Source organism: Saimiri boliviensis, chromosome 16 (genome assembly GCF_048565385.1).
Source record: "Saimiri boliviensis isolate mSaiBol1 chromosome 16, mSaiBol1.pri, whole genome shotgun sequence".
NCBI classification, from domain to species: domain Eukaryota; kingdom Metazoa; phylum Chordata; class Mammalia; order Primates; family Cebidae; genus Saimiri; species Saimiri boliviensis.
In genome coordinates, this window is record NC_133464.1 from 30,821,399 (window position 1) to 30,837,499 (window position 16,101).

Genomic DNA, 16,101 nt, shown 5'->3' on the forward strand with positions numbered 1-16,101 from the left:
CTTCTTTCAGGTGCTCAGGTCAAAATATGTGGCAGCATTTATTGCTCCTCTCATATTTTACATCCAATTCAACAATAAATTTCTGTTGACACTACTTTCAAAGCAAATGCAAAATCTTACCACTTGCTACTATCTCTATCACTACTCCTTTGGTCCAGGATACTATTTTCTCTTGCCTGATCTATTTAAAATGTGAGCTATGAAAAACACAACAACTAGTCTGCCTGAGTAATGATTTCTTGGAATGCTCAATTATTATAAACAACAATTATGGTCACAGTGGTAAATGGTAGTGACATAAAATGAAGGGAAGTAATTAAAGTTTAAGAGAAAGTTACAAATGGATTTGGGAGTGTATTCTCTGTGGCAAGAAGGAAGAGAATTTGATGAAGAAGAACCAGTTCTTGAAATATGTGAATTCTGATAAACGTTGTTTAAAATAAGTTGTTGTTAATGCAGTTTTCCAATGAATTCTATTGCATACTTTGAGCATAAGTCTGATGGAAAAAAGCTCCCTGTATGTATTTAACAAATTTATGAACAGCAATAAATCACCCCTATTGCTACATAATTGACTTTCAGTAATAAATATACTAATCTTTCTTATGCATTAAAATAGTACTGATAGTTAAGTCAAAACTCTGATAATAAAAATAAGTTGTAGACATTTATATAAGATATATCATTATTTCACTCTTTCTTTGCTCCATTTACTTTTTGTAAAACTACTGGCTGCCAAGGTCCTGCTATACAGTAAGCATGATGTATAAAGTTAGGGCATATTCTATGTAGGTGAAACTGTTTCCTGCTGAGCCTTTCAAAAAATAGCAGAATCTTGGAGGAGAGAGAAATGGTTTCATGTAATTTCAAAATTTTAGTAAATACCCAAAGAGAACATAAAGAAGCTCAAAGTTCTGACAAGACAAAGCTAGTAACAGGCCAGAGAAATATGGGAGATGCCAACTAAGGGTAATATTTAGTCTCAGTTAGTATGTAAGGTACTGGGCATAATAACCGTATCTGGTAAAGAAAAATGCTGAATGAATGTCAATAAAATTCTCACAACTCTAATGATATTTTAATGGAAATTTCAAAATGGGTATCAATATTTTAAAGCTAAAATAAATACATAATTTAAATTTCCTTTTAAAGCCTTTTCCAGTCTTTTTATTTTCTAGCCATTTATACTCAAAGGATAAAATAGGCAGAAATAATTGCCTAATATTCACATGCTTATTTTGGAGTACTATATATGTCATTATTCACATTCGCTTAGACCCAAGACTAGTATTTATTAGACTGGCAAAATTTTCTTTCTTCTTGAAAAATTTTATTGCTATATATTCACCGAAGTTTTTATAAATAAAATAAACATTTCAGACTTATCCTCATGAGTAAATATCTTTTTCACTTGAAACAATTAGGATTTGCTTCTATAGATCACACTGAGTCTGGCAATAATGCTCATTGCTACAGCTGCACTCACTTCAGTGAATTACTTTTTAATTACCAACAATTCTTCTCATTTGGCTTGGATGACCAGACTACCATCTGGGAATTAAGGGGAAAAAAAAATGGCTTCTCCAAACAACGAATTTTCTTAGCTGTACAAATCCTTTTCTTTTATTATTATTATTATTTTTAACTCAGATTTAATGTTATTACTTTTTCTTTCAATACTACTAATTTTAGGCAAAATACCAACAAAAAGCTAAAAAATAAGTTCTGGCAAAGCCTAGTAATTAAATCACCGGTCTGAGATTTCTCCCCAATGGAGTTTTCAAACTTTAATGCCAATTGGCACAACGTATTTTAGAAAAGTGTAAACTCAATTTTAGAGGAGACTACTTTTCAGACGAAATTATTTCTGTCATGGATGTCTGGGTCACCTTTCAAGCTGTAACATTTCTACTTCCTTTAGTCTCTTCCAAAATTCTGGGAAATAAGTTCCCTAGATAATCCACTAGACTGGAAATAACTAAACTAGCCAGCCTGAATAAAGAAGAGCTTCAAAACAGTGTTTTCCATCTGAGAATTAGGAAAAAAGAGAGACAATCTCCCAGACAGGTTTTAACATCTTTGGATACTCTGCTTATAGAAAAGTCTCACACAGAGTCTGTTGGTTAGTTCTCAAATCACACTCTGCTGTAAGAGCTTTGCACTTCTTTTCTGTACATAAAAGAGTCATTATGTTCAACCATTATGTTCAGCAACTGCCTGGGCTTCTCTCTCCTCTTATGTATCTTCTGACTGCATTAAAAAAAAAATCTTTCTAAAAGAAACCACCTCTTTCTCTTTAATATTTTCAGAATAATACATTTGATAAATCAAGTTCTAGCACAACATACAAAATTTTCATCAGTTCAATTTAGAAGGCAAAACAGCATTTGATATTTCACAACCAGGTAGAGGTATTTAACATTCAGCATTATTTACTGAATAGTATTCTTCAGCCTCAAAAATATTATTGATAATGGAAATTAAAATGTGTGTGTATTAGTAAAGATCTTAGTTCTTATAGGTTCTATATTCTTGAGGGAAGCATTGAAAGCCAATAAAAAGAGAAAGAACCGTTTTGGGGACATGTATAATCAGAAAAATAGAGTTAGGTTAAGGTTCAGAGAGGATATTCCAGAAAAGTCACCAAGAAGGAAGTTCTTGTGTAGTCAAAGAAACTGAAAGAATGCAAATATGGTGGAAGCTGAGGGAAGGTAAAATGTTTCACTGCCAGTGAAACAGCTAACGGCAAGTCATCACAGGCCCTGTCGGCAAGGAATAAGGATTTGATTTTTTTTTTTTTGGCACTGGAATTCAATAGTTCTATGCTAGAGAGTAAGACAATGTGATTTTTATTAAGAAACATATCTTCAGAGCAAGAATTGAAGCAAGGTGGTCATATAAATGCTAATATCAGTAGTCACCATAAGAAATGATGTTGGATTGGATTAAATAAGGATGGAAGCAAAAAATTTGAAGAAAAATCAATGGAAAATTGGGTGTGTTTTTGTTTGTTGTGTCTTTTGCTATGAAAATAAAGCTATCGAAATTATCTAATGGCTAATATGTGGGAGTATCAGTAGGAGATATCCATATTGAATTACAGTTTTGCATTTAATAGTTGTCTGGATGATAGTGCTATTTACTGACACAGAAAATGCTTAGGTGGGAGCACATTCAAATTGAAGACAAGGTTCTGTTTTGAACACGTTAATTCTAAGATGGCTAATAGACTTGTAAATGACAGATTGACTAGTACTAGAAAATTTTGACTTAAATTCACAGGTAAGGGCAGACCAGAACATTTAAATTTGGGAGTAATTAATAAGTGGATAACATTTAAGCTGTAAGACTGGATGAGTATACATATTTCAAAATATATTGTGCCATATGTATATAATGATGTCAATTAAAATAATAAAGAAAACAAAAGACTTCATGAGTTCATCTAGGATAAGTTAGAGAAAACAAGGGGCTGACAAGGCTCAAGCATAGTGCATTCTACAATTAGGATACAGTAAAGAAGGTTTGGAACTAACAGCCAATGAGAGAGATGTGAAGTTCTAGAAGCAAAGAGAAGGAATGTCTAAAGGACAGAATAGTACAGAGAGTTAAACGCTGCTGCTAATATATATATTTTAAAGTAAAGTGGCTATTAGATCAGGCAAACAAAGAGTAGTTTTAACAGAATAGGGCTGGCATTCAGATACGGTAGAAGGAATACATGGAGAAATTTTCAAACATAACATTTTATGGATTTTGGGGGACTTTATTTTGTGTTTGTTTTTACAAGGAGAACACAGAAATAGAGATGGAAGGACCTAGAGAGAAATGTGGATATCAACACTTCTTAATAATTTCAGATAATATTTAAAAGTAAAACATAACCTTTTTCATATAAGAAAGTAATTTTAATAGATATAAAAATCACTTTATGAATGTGTCCATTCTCTACCAGAATAGCTCTATAATTAAACTCAACAATATTTATTAACCAAGGCCTCAATTCAATATACAAAGCTATGAACTAGACTTCAAATGTAGAAACTATCATTCATAACCTCCAAATATCCGCTTCTGTATATAGTACTGCATTTGATTAAATTGTCAAATTTGGTGTTGTAACTTTCGCTATTCATGAGGAACACCAAAGTTCCAAGTGTGGATTATTTCCATCCCTTAATTTCACAGGCTTTGATCCCAATCAACATCTTGCACCCAAACTCCATCTTAGCCAGTCTCTGATTTCCAGAAGGCTCACCTTAGAAAATAGTCTAGAAAATAATATTTATTCTGTAATGTCAACACTACAGCTTTTTTTTAACTTACGAGTTACTTTTAAGAGAAAATTAGAGTATACATTATTTTTAAATCATTTCCTGTAGAGTTAAGTAAGTTCTTTTTATATTTTCTTCTCAACAGCCTTAACTATCATGCCTATCAAATGATGGTACGCCTGGCATAAAATCAAAAGGAATTTTCCTTTACATTTATTTATCGAAGTCACAATACATATTGACTTGTTTCATATTTAAAGTAGATCTTGCCTATACAGTTTGTGATTTTAACTGAATTCTCTTAATGATGCTGTTTTCTTGTTGGGAGAATTGATTATTTGCCTAATTTATAGTATTATTTACCTTATCTCTATTCTAGCTATTGCTTGAAACCATTCTTTTCTATTGAAATCATTCATTTTATTTTTCAGCATGGAAGATTTTCTTCATGTTAGGTCCATGTATTTGGCCCCTGGACTTTCCAATTACTGTGTATACACATGTATGGATGTATGTATACATATATACATGCATGTCTTATTTTCTCATACTCTCTCTCTTATATATTTTTCCCAAACTGACTCCCATTACCCAGTCTAGTCTATGGGATCCTTACTACTTGATATGGTTTGGCTGTATGCCCGCCCAAATCTCATCTTGAATTGTAACTCCCACAATTTCCATGGTTCATTGGAGGAGTCCAGTGGGAAGTGATCGAATTATGGGGGGCAGTCTTTCCTGTGCTGTTTTCATGAGAGTGAATGATTCTCTCAAGATCTGATGGTTTTAAAAAGAGGAGATTTCCTACACAAGCTCTTTTTGCCTGCCACCATCCACATAAGAAGTGACTTGATCCTCCTTGCCTTCTGCCATGAATGTGAGGCTTCCCCAGCCATGTGGAACTGTAAGTTCAATTAAACTTCTTTCTTTTGTATATTGCTCACTCTTGGGTATGTCTTTACCAGCAAGAATGAAAATGGACTAATATGCTACTGTATTTCCCTTTTAAAAGCAAAGCAAAACAAACAAGAAAAAACCCAGCTCTCACCTGGAATTTTAAATTTTCTTGCTTTAATCTGTGCAGAATTCTTATCAGGTTTCTGCAAACCGTCATCACTTCCTTCATTGGAGACTTGTTTCCTTTATCCTTAACCTTACCTTGCTTCATTTTATCCCTCGGTTATCCATGTATGCTCACTTTAATATATTTTTAATAATAGGTATCCAATGTTAAATTTCTAAATCCCTTCAGCCCTAAAAATGTATGTCTAATCAGCCTGATCTCACTACTTGGTATATAATTTGGTAGGAGAAAGAATTTGGAGTGAAAAAACATATATTTTTCAGTATTTGAAAACCAATCTCCACTGTCCTCTAGGATTTAGTAATATTAATGAGAAATCTAATACAGTAAATCTTCACTTAATGTGATTGATATGTTCTTGGAAACTCGACTTTAAATGTAATGTTATATAAGGATATCAGTTTTACCACAGGCTAATTGACATAAACAAGAATTAACCACCTACGGCATATTTCTGGTCACAAAAAATATTACCAAAACACTTTATCAATAAAGATTCAAAAGCACTTTTAATATTCAACATTCAAATAAATGTGAGCTATACATTCATTTAAGAGAAATAAAAACTAGTAAGATAATTATGTACCCAATTTCTTGGTGAATCAGTGAATAATGGCAGTCCTAGAAGTATAGGGGTCAAACAAGGAATATGTTTGCAAAGCAAACATTGCTAGAAGCAGCTTCTACCACTACGCAGTTCAAAAACAAACAATACCAACTATCCAAGGCTCACTGAGCCCTTTCGAACCACATTTATTTATTAAGACAAATATAGGCATTTTAATAAGCAAATAACATTCTAGAGATGGCTGCATGCAAACATTTAAAACACAGCCCTCCAGGGAGACTATTACTATGACTATTGGAAGAATAATACCAAGTGTTTGGAGAATGCTCCTTACCCAGAGTTTCCATAAACCAAATGAACCAAAATTAAGTAGATCAAAGAATAAGCTAGATAAAGAATTTACTCACTTAACAAAGCCGTTTCTTCGTTAATCCCCTATAAGTGAATCCCTATAATCTTCATTTGATGTATTTCTCTACAGGCCACAAGGGTCAGCAGCTGCACAGATACTTCTCTGTTTAGCCAGTTCTATTATTTAGCATAACTTTCACAAGACAATTTAGTCTGCTGTGTAACTAAAGCCTTTACAGTAGAATCAGCTATAGAGCTTATCCTGAGGGATACCTTTCTAATCATTGCTTATTTTACCCCAAACCATGAAAAAAGGATCTAATAAATGATGCCCTTCTAGAAAAGTGAAGTCCTCCTGGCAATGTTCTTTTTAACCCATGATGCAGACCACATCACTTATTGTCTTGCACTTGCATGATTATTGCCTACAAATTTTTGTTTTACAGTAATTAGAATTTATTCATTCACACATTTCTAATCTGCTTATTTCATTTTAGGGTTGCAGGTGTTCAGAGGCAATCCAGGCGGCTCAGGGCACCAGGTGGGAACCCACCTGGACAGAACTGATGTAAACACACCAACTTGCCTAACAGGCACAACTCTGAGATGTGGGAGGAAACCAGACATCCAGAGAAAACCTACACAGACATAAGAGAAGGTGCGAACTCCATAGAGGCAGTAGCCCCAGACAGAAATAATTTTCTTTTCTCAAAGTTATAACAAAACGTTGAACAAAAGTACTTTGACAACCTGCTTTACCATTAAATTACTGCAGCTTTGTAGATTACCTACTTTCTCTATGAAACCAAAAATTTCTGCATGTGTATTTGTTGTTCTGGTTGCTCACAATGATTTTTATAGGTATCGGTACAGATTATATTTATGCCATTTAGTAATATTAGTATAAAGACTGCTTTTTATGATCTTTCAAAAAATTTCTTTTGAAAAATGTTTCAATTTTTTAGTTTTTCATTTTTACTTTGAAAAATATGTTCTTGTCAAGATATTGAACCAATGGTGGAGTCTTCATTTTATATTTATTTTGGTACATAGTAAGGACTTGATATTTTGAATCAATATCTTCATCATTTTGTCATTTTATGAACAATTTCCTTAATGTAATTTAGCCCTTCTATTGACTTTTTAAAAAATATTCTGATGAGAAAAGAAAATCTGGCAACTTCATTTTTTAAAATAATTGATTTAATTCTCAGAAACTTTTAGGAATAGATAAGGAGGAGAATCAATGGTGTGGGAGGTAAAACAGAAAAGCTCAATTTTGGGACAGCTACCTTTAAATGTTCAGTTACTTTAATGGTTAATTCTATTATTGGCTAATTCTATTTCTTTCTCTTTCTCATTCTCTGTCTTTGTCTTTCTCTCTTAGCCCAGATGGTGTGTGAGCACAGAGGTGTGTAGGAAATAAGCTTGCATGATCTCATACCAGCCATGAGGGAGAGTCTGTAGAGCAGCATGCCTGCGCTCTGGCTGGACCCTCATTGTTTTCCACTGTGGTAGGGGTGGGGATAAATATGACTAGTCTATTCTCCAAGGATGAGATCTGGCAATAATAGCTGTGGCTGATGACCTCCTGGTTTCTTATTCTAGGATGGCCAGGGCCTACCTAGATCCTACAAACTATTATTTTTACACTGCACTGTTGCTCGCTCCTGTGGGATGACTGTGCTTCCTAAGACATCTCTGTATTGTTGCTGTAATGAAGTACCACAAGCTTACTGGCTTAAAACAATAAAAATGTATGATTTTACAAATGAGATTCTAAAGCAAAGTTCAAACGTAAAAGTGTTGGGTGGGCTATGTCCCTTCTGGGGGCACTATAGTGGAACTGGTTCCCTTGCCCTTTCCAGCTAAAAGTTTCCTGCATTACTTGATTTGTGGCCACCAGGAATGTATTATCTTATAGTCTCTCTCTGACCTGTTTGTTATCCTACTTTTTTCTCTGACTCTGACTTACCTTTTTCTAACCAAGACTCCCGTGATTACATTGGTCCCCAATTAGATAATGCAGGATAATTTCCATACCTCAGGAACCTTAACTTAATCACAGCCCTGAATTCCTTTTGCCATGTCATGTGGTACATATTCACAGATTCCAGGCAATAGAGTAATCCCTGGAGTAAGCTTGGGAGGACATTTTCTGTTTAACATTTACCACGGCCTTTGGGCTACCGAGTAACCTTGCCCCACCAATAATGACTGCTTCATCAATTTTGCCAGGCACAATTAACAAGCACATGTCATATACCTCTACAGAGCATAGGAAAGTGAAGCTATAAACCTGGAAGGCTCATTTTCTGTCCTATTAGCATTTATTGTCATATTCATTTTGTTTCATTTACACAATGAATGCATGTATGATCTCCTGGAGAAATCTATTCTGAGTATCTAAACTGGGATCATGAATCAGATACAATTTTATTTCCTTTTTTTTTTTTTTTTAGAGACATAGTTTTGCTCTGTCACCTAGGCTGGAGAGCAGTGGTGCAATCATAGCTCACTGCAAGTTCAAGCAATCCTCCCACCTCAGCCTCCCAAGTAGCTAGGGATCATAGGCGACCACACCTAATTTTTTAAGTTTTTTTTTTTTTTGTAGAGAGGTGCCTTGCTATGTTGCACAGGCTGGTCTTGAACTCCTGGCCTCAAGCCATCCTCCTGCCTTGGCTCCCAAAGTGCCAGGATAACAGGTATGAGCCACCATACCTAGCCCACAATCTGATTTTGATTGTCCCTTTACTATATCTAGAAGCCTATTTCTTCTTACTCTAGTTGTGGGAATTATACAAGAAAAATGCATGTTTCTAACAACTTGCTTCTAGTTGCCCCCCACCCAAAAAGCCAGGCTTTTCCTTTCCTTGCTTTTATTTCATTTTCTCAAGATGGCTTTCTTCTTTTGTCAGTAAGTTTGTGGTCATCTTTTTGGATGCATATCACTTGGTATTTTATAACCTCTCCTTTAAAGGACCTCAAATATTAATCCAGAGTTAATCACTATTAATGTTTACATGTATTTTCCAAATTTTCAAGCTCAATTCTAATTTCGTGTTACCCTCACCATGGAAATATCACAGCATCGGCAATCTTATGACTTGTGTTCAGAGTCTAGTTTCAAATGTGTTATCTGACCTTGGGAAAAATCAATATACTTTCAGGCCTTTGTTTTTCTTTGGTATGACATTAGGTTTTCTAACTAAATATTATTTGAGAAGCAAAGTTTAGATTCTCTGATCCTGAGAAATCCACTATATATTTATTTGCAGCTAGATGTATGAAACTACTCATATTAGGAAGAAATTGTGAATAACCTTGGGGTATGTCAAAGAGAACCAGAGCTGGACACTAAAGCGATGTTGACAGATTTTACTTAGAAACTATTGCAATAAGGGAAAATAGAGTTCAGTATTTAACTGAGCTCAATCTCAAATGTAGCAAGGGCAAATAGGAATTTATAGCCAAGGGGAGGGAGGTAATGGACAGAAAATTACTATCCAGGGGATTCTTGCTAAACTGACTTAAGCAGGAGTCTTGCTACAGTGAGGCTATGTAGGCTTGAGGTCAAGGGCCAAGGGCAAGACCTAGTCCAAGGGAGGGCTCAGAGGAGCGGTGGGAAGCTCAGTCTCTGTAACTTTCTTACAGCACGACACCAATACTGTGCCTGGGAGAGAATGAAACAATGTCTTGGTAAAAAGTTATATTAGGAACCAAATATAAATAAGTAGCAGCGTAACATTTCTCAAATTTGCTTGAATGTCATGAACAGCAGAGAAGCTTCATAAATGTGAGTGCCTTCACCTCCAATGAGAAATTAGTTTATGGCTAGGATTCAGAACTATTAATATTTGTGTATATTATCACCAACTTATTTTTAACTTGTTTTAAATTGCTTTACCTTCTTGCTTACAATGGCAACCTATGTTTTTCTTTGTTGGGAGAGGGTAGAGAACATTAAAATACAGAAAGAATAATATAATTATTATTACTTTAATCTAATATCCCAATCCAGAAAACATTGCATTTAGGGAATTCTAGTGATAAGAGCATGTTTGAAAGAGAAATTGAAAAGAGTATACAAAACAGTAACAATGTAAGTCTTATACCCATAGATAAGAGGAAGTCTGATTTGTGTGTGTGTGTGTGTGTGCCAATTCTGGGTCCTAAGTCGCTCAAGAGGTTCATTGTGGAAATTTGAAATTAAAGTTTTAAAAATCATGTGATGATTAGTTCATGTGTCTCTACCAATTATAGTTTCAATTATGACATCTCTGTGCATGGAAATAATGTCCCTACCTTCTATGGGTCATTGAACATGTTCCAGAAATGAACATAAAAATGTTTCTTATTCAATTTCATGGAAAAAGACTATCTACACCTTCACATCATAAACTTATAAAACAGTATGGCCAGTTACGTGTTGAATACTTTAAATATTTTCCTCTACCTATATGAAATTTTTTCCTAGAAAATGGTTTTGCCAAAACAAACAAGAAAACAAATCAGTGTTTATGCAATCAATGGGCTTAGACCTAACTTTGGGATGTGACAATTCTTCCTAAGCCTTAACTATAATAAAGGTACATACATTCAGTATCTAATACCATCAGAAAAGCTTAAAAAGAAACAATTCATATTATTAATTTTGGGCTATAATTTTAATGAGAACTAATGTATTAATTGATTCATAAAATTGCATATTTTATACTTGACTATTAATGATGTATTATTTATATTTAGATATACTGAATTACAGATTAAAAGCATGATTTGCTAGCATTTTTTACAATATTGTGTTGTGTGAGTGCAATAAGCTATGACACGCTTGTGTGATGTAGAGCCAGTTTCATGTCAATTATATGAAAAGTAAAGCTGTTTACCAGCCAAATGATCGCCTTTGAGTTCAAGCTCTCAAACTGTGAATACCACGGGTGGTTTCCTGGCATGCAGATTTCTTCCACCTGTTCTTAGATGAAACATAAATGTGAATCATAGGAGATGTGATTTTCAGTGCTAAATAGAAACCATTTACTTTATAACTTTGCAACAGAAAACTAACAGTATGGCCAATTAGGTGTTGACTACTTGAAATATTTTCCTCTACCTATGTGAGATTTTTGCCTAGAAAATGTCTTTGCCAAAACAAACAAGAAAACAAATCAGTTGTTTCATTTACACAATCAAGTTAGAAAAATATAATAGAAAAAACTGAGGCAATAATATAGAAAATTCAGGTTAAATAAAATTCTACTGAGTGTTTAATTCTGTTGAGTTTTACTGAAGTTTAATTTGAATGATTGGAATCTTTGGATATGCATTTCATTTAATCTATAGAAGTAGGTTTAAGGAAGTAGTCAAGTAGAACCATGGTAGCCTGAAGGAGTTACTTTACCTTTCTCTTCTGTATGATTTATAAGTAAATATAAGAAGTAGTAGAATGAATTGTATGCCAACTTAAATTATTAATGTAAAAACAAGAACATTCAGTGCTGACTGCTTTGAACTTCTCTCTTTCTTAAGTGTAATGAGAGAATTGCTTTGTTAGTAAAATTGCTTGGACCAAGAGTGGCACCTGACTCAGTTGGACTCAGAACTGGTAAGCAGATTAATATGAAAGTAATACATCTCATTGGGAAAAAAAACAAAAATAAAACTTGGAGTTTTTGATATCTCTGTTAGCATGGACATAAATCATACCTCAACAAAATAAAGGCAGAAACTGATTTAACAGAAAAAAAAATATTTGGGAAAGAGTTCTTAGGAGCACACGGGTCACCGTTTCTCAGATGCATTGGCCCCTTTCTCAAGAGCTTAGTTGTTAAAATATTCTTTGGAGTATGGGATTTGTATATGTCCATAATTTCTATCAACTGAGATCAAGAGTACTAATAAAATTAGCTTGAGATTAAACAAGAGTCAGTTCCCTTTGTTTTAATAAGAAATGATCTTCAGATTTGAAACTCACATCTTATCAAAACTAAGGATGTACATGAATAAACCTCACTATATATACTTTTGAAAATATCAATATTCTTAAAAAATAAAGACACATCTTTAGAAACCAGATTGGCAAAATAAAGAATAGGCAACGCCAGATAATTATGATGCTACAGAACTACTAAAAATAAAAAAAAAAGCTTAATTATATGAAAACATTTTTCATTTTGGATGTGATAAAGATAATATGCCCAAATATTTGGTTAAAATAAAAAAGCCTGTGATTAACAGCATTAGCACTGGGAATGGTTGGAGGCATGAGAGAATCATTTTTAAGATAAGTATTTTAGTCATTAATTGCAATATTTTGGAAACATTTATTCTGAAAGCCCTTTTAAACAAAATGAACTGATCAACCATGGAATGAATACATATATATATATGAAGATGGAACGAAAGAAGTAAGTAAACCTAGCTTTATTACTACTGGTAATGAAGACAGTATGGCATGGGTATTTTCACAAAATTGTAATCAACTTCCCTGTGCATTTTAAAGACACTTCATTATGTTTTAGTTGACAGAATCAATTATGGTACTGAAAACACTACACAACTATCTAAATTCTGGAATAAATTTGTAAGCACAATAATAGGTTTTGTGAGTTTTCCTACAAATCCAATGAACTCCTTTATTTTTTCTAATAATTGTACCCCAAATTTACTCTAAGTTACTATTGCTTCCTAATTTTTTTTCATGTTTTTTTAAAGTCATTTTCACTTGTAACTCCAGAGACAAGGACATGGCCCAGTGTTGATAACTCCAAATAGCTGACTGTGAAAGAGGTCATGTAATCCAATTAGAGCCTTTGAGACACCATTTCTGGACTTTCCTCGGTCTATGCATAGAGGGTGGCTCCAGTTTTTACATAAGCTTGGAGTCTGGAGGACATGAGTAGGAACTACTATGATGTGGCTGCATGTGAACACTGCCTGGAAATGCTCTGTCTGAATGAAACGACTGCAGTGAAGCCAAACAACAGGTCTAAGGACACATTGGAGGGCCTGAATCCTAGATTCAGCTTCACTAAACTCTGGCTTTTGAGCAGCATAACTTCCAAGTTCTATTTTACTTAAATTAATTTATATTGGCTTTTTCTTTACTTAAAACTCAATTAACTGGAAAGCTGAGATTCTGAAAACAATGTGGAATCTAGGAGACAAACACAGAATTATGAGCTGTAAATTACCATTTGGAGTACTGACATCTCTCACAACTATTTCTGTCTCTCTCTGTCTCTCTCAATGTTGTCAATTCCTGCTCCCAAAGGTTAGATCCTTAAAATCATATGTATGTAAAATCTCCAGCTTCCTCAGTGGAACTGGGTATATGAACCAAGCTCATACAAACAGTCAGGTTAAGGAAAAACCATATAATATTGGGAGTTTTGGATTATCTTCTGTTTGCAATATAGCTTAAGAAGCATAAGCACATATACACTGTGGAATACTATGCAGCCATCAAAAACGATGAGTTTGTGTCCTTTGTAGGGACATGGATGAACCTGGAAACCATCATTCTCAGCAAACTGACACAAGAGCAGAAAATCAAACACCGCATGTTCTCACTCATAGGCGGGTGTTGAAGAATGAGAACACATGGACACAGGGAGGGGAGCACTACACACTGGGGTCTGTTGGGGGGAAATAGAGACAGTCGGGGTGGGGAGTTGGGGAGAGATAGCATGGGGAGAAATGCCAGATATAGATGATGGGGAAGAAAGCAGCAAATCACACTGCCATGCGTGTACCTATGCAACTATCTTGCGTGTTCTTCAAATGTACCCCAAAACCTAAAATGCGATTAAAAAAAGCAGCAGCATAAGCAGGAAGTGAAGGGCATATGTGGAACTGTGTGGTTATAATAAACTTATCTTCTTTTTACACACACACATATATATATATTATATACACACACACACACACACACACACACACACACACACAAAAACAATTTGCTACTTAATACTTACACTGTCCTACCAAATATTTTAACCAACTTAAATGCAACTTCCGCAATTTTTGAGAATATGTTGGAAGAAGCAGAAACCATAGGATGTGAGAATCTGTTTTTTATTACATACATGATGACACATAACCTCCAAGTTCATTTTCTCTGTTTTCCTGCCTTTATTTCCTTTCTTTGTTTTATTTTTCTTAGACTCCTATCCCATGCTGGGTTTGATCTATGATCTTCTAGCAGCATCGGAGGGAGCTAGAATAAAAATAAAAATTTTATAGTGCAGTAATTAGAGTAACAGGTAGAGAGATCAGTAAATACATGGCTCAGTGCTAAATTCTTGCAGATGTTTCAGACTGAATACTTGCCAGGAATTTGATAGCAATGTATGACTGTTTCTGGGAGCTGCAGACGATCAGCTCTCCCTTTCTGCACTTGTAAGTAGAAGGTGCTTACAAGCAATATAATGAAATAACTTACATCTCTCTAGTTTGCTGAGCCAGAGACAACATCTGAATCTTGATATTTTTTCAAATCTCCTTTATGAAACTTTTTCAAAAGCACCATTGTGTGATTGTTGAAAACAAAAGTATCTTTTAAATCATAATTATCTGAGTTTCAAACATCTGCTGATAATTAGTACTCTTATTCACCCAAAATTATTTTTAGTCCAGAATTGTCATAGTCATTTTTGATTGTGAGATTATCTAAGGACTTCAGCAAAATTATGGTTATCTTTGGACCTACTTCAACTCTAATACCTCCTGGAGATGTTAGAATCTGGAAGATCCTGTAGCCATAATTTGAATAAGGCCTTCATGCAATTCTTATATTCAGAAAATATTGTTAGATACTGATTTAGTCTTAACATAAATTTAAATCATAACTCTCCATTTCTGCTATACCTTCTACAGCTAATTAGTAGCAGGAAAAAAAAAAAAAGAGTTCCTGTGTCTTTTGTTCCTCAATCTACTCCAAAGCCAACATCTTCCCCCATGTCCTTCACATAAATCCTTCTTCCTAAAATTGTACTCTTCTCCCATGACTTAGTTTGTGTTGATATATCAAATTAGCATAGACTGGGCAGGATAACCAGTGAACATTTATTTTTCTGAGTTCTGAACGCCAGGAAGTCCAAGGTCAAAGGGCTGGCAGATCCACTGTCTGTTGTGTGTCCTCTTAGTGGTGTGTCTCTTCACACGGTAGAGAGACAGAGAGAAGAAGCAAACTCCATCCCGGCTTTTTATATAAAGGTGCTAATCTCTTCACAAGAGCTTAGCTCTTATGAAGTCGTTACCTTCCAAAAGCCGCATCTCCAAATACCATAAAACTGGGTATTAGAGTTTCAACTTATGAACTCTGGGGAACACATTCAGTACACGGAAACACATACTTTTGTTTTCTTGATATATAATTAGTAGTTAACCTTGTGAAATTGTTTTCTTTATGTGTACTGCATAATATGAGATTAAATCAATTTTTTACTTTTATTTTGGTTTAACAGCAACTCACATTCTTTATCCTCCAAAGAAGTTTAAGTTCTGGTTTGGAAATAAGAGAAACTAACTGTAGCTAATGTAAGCAGAAAAGAAACTTATTGGCAGGATATCTAGCTGCTCAAAGAATCATCAGAAAGACCAGCAAGGACAAAGTTGAGAAAATTAACAGGAAAAAAGAAAGTTAGGCAATGTGAAATTTGACAAATATCATATTACAGAAACAGATTTTTTTTTTTCTGGGATTCTCTCAATGGACACACTTTATTGCCTACCAATAATATCGCTTCTACCTAATTTCCACACCACTGACACTGGACATAGTTTCTCAATTGGCCATTTACTTTTCAGCTATTTCCTTAATA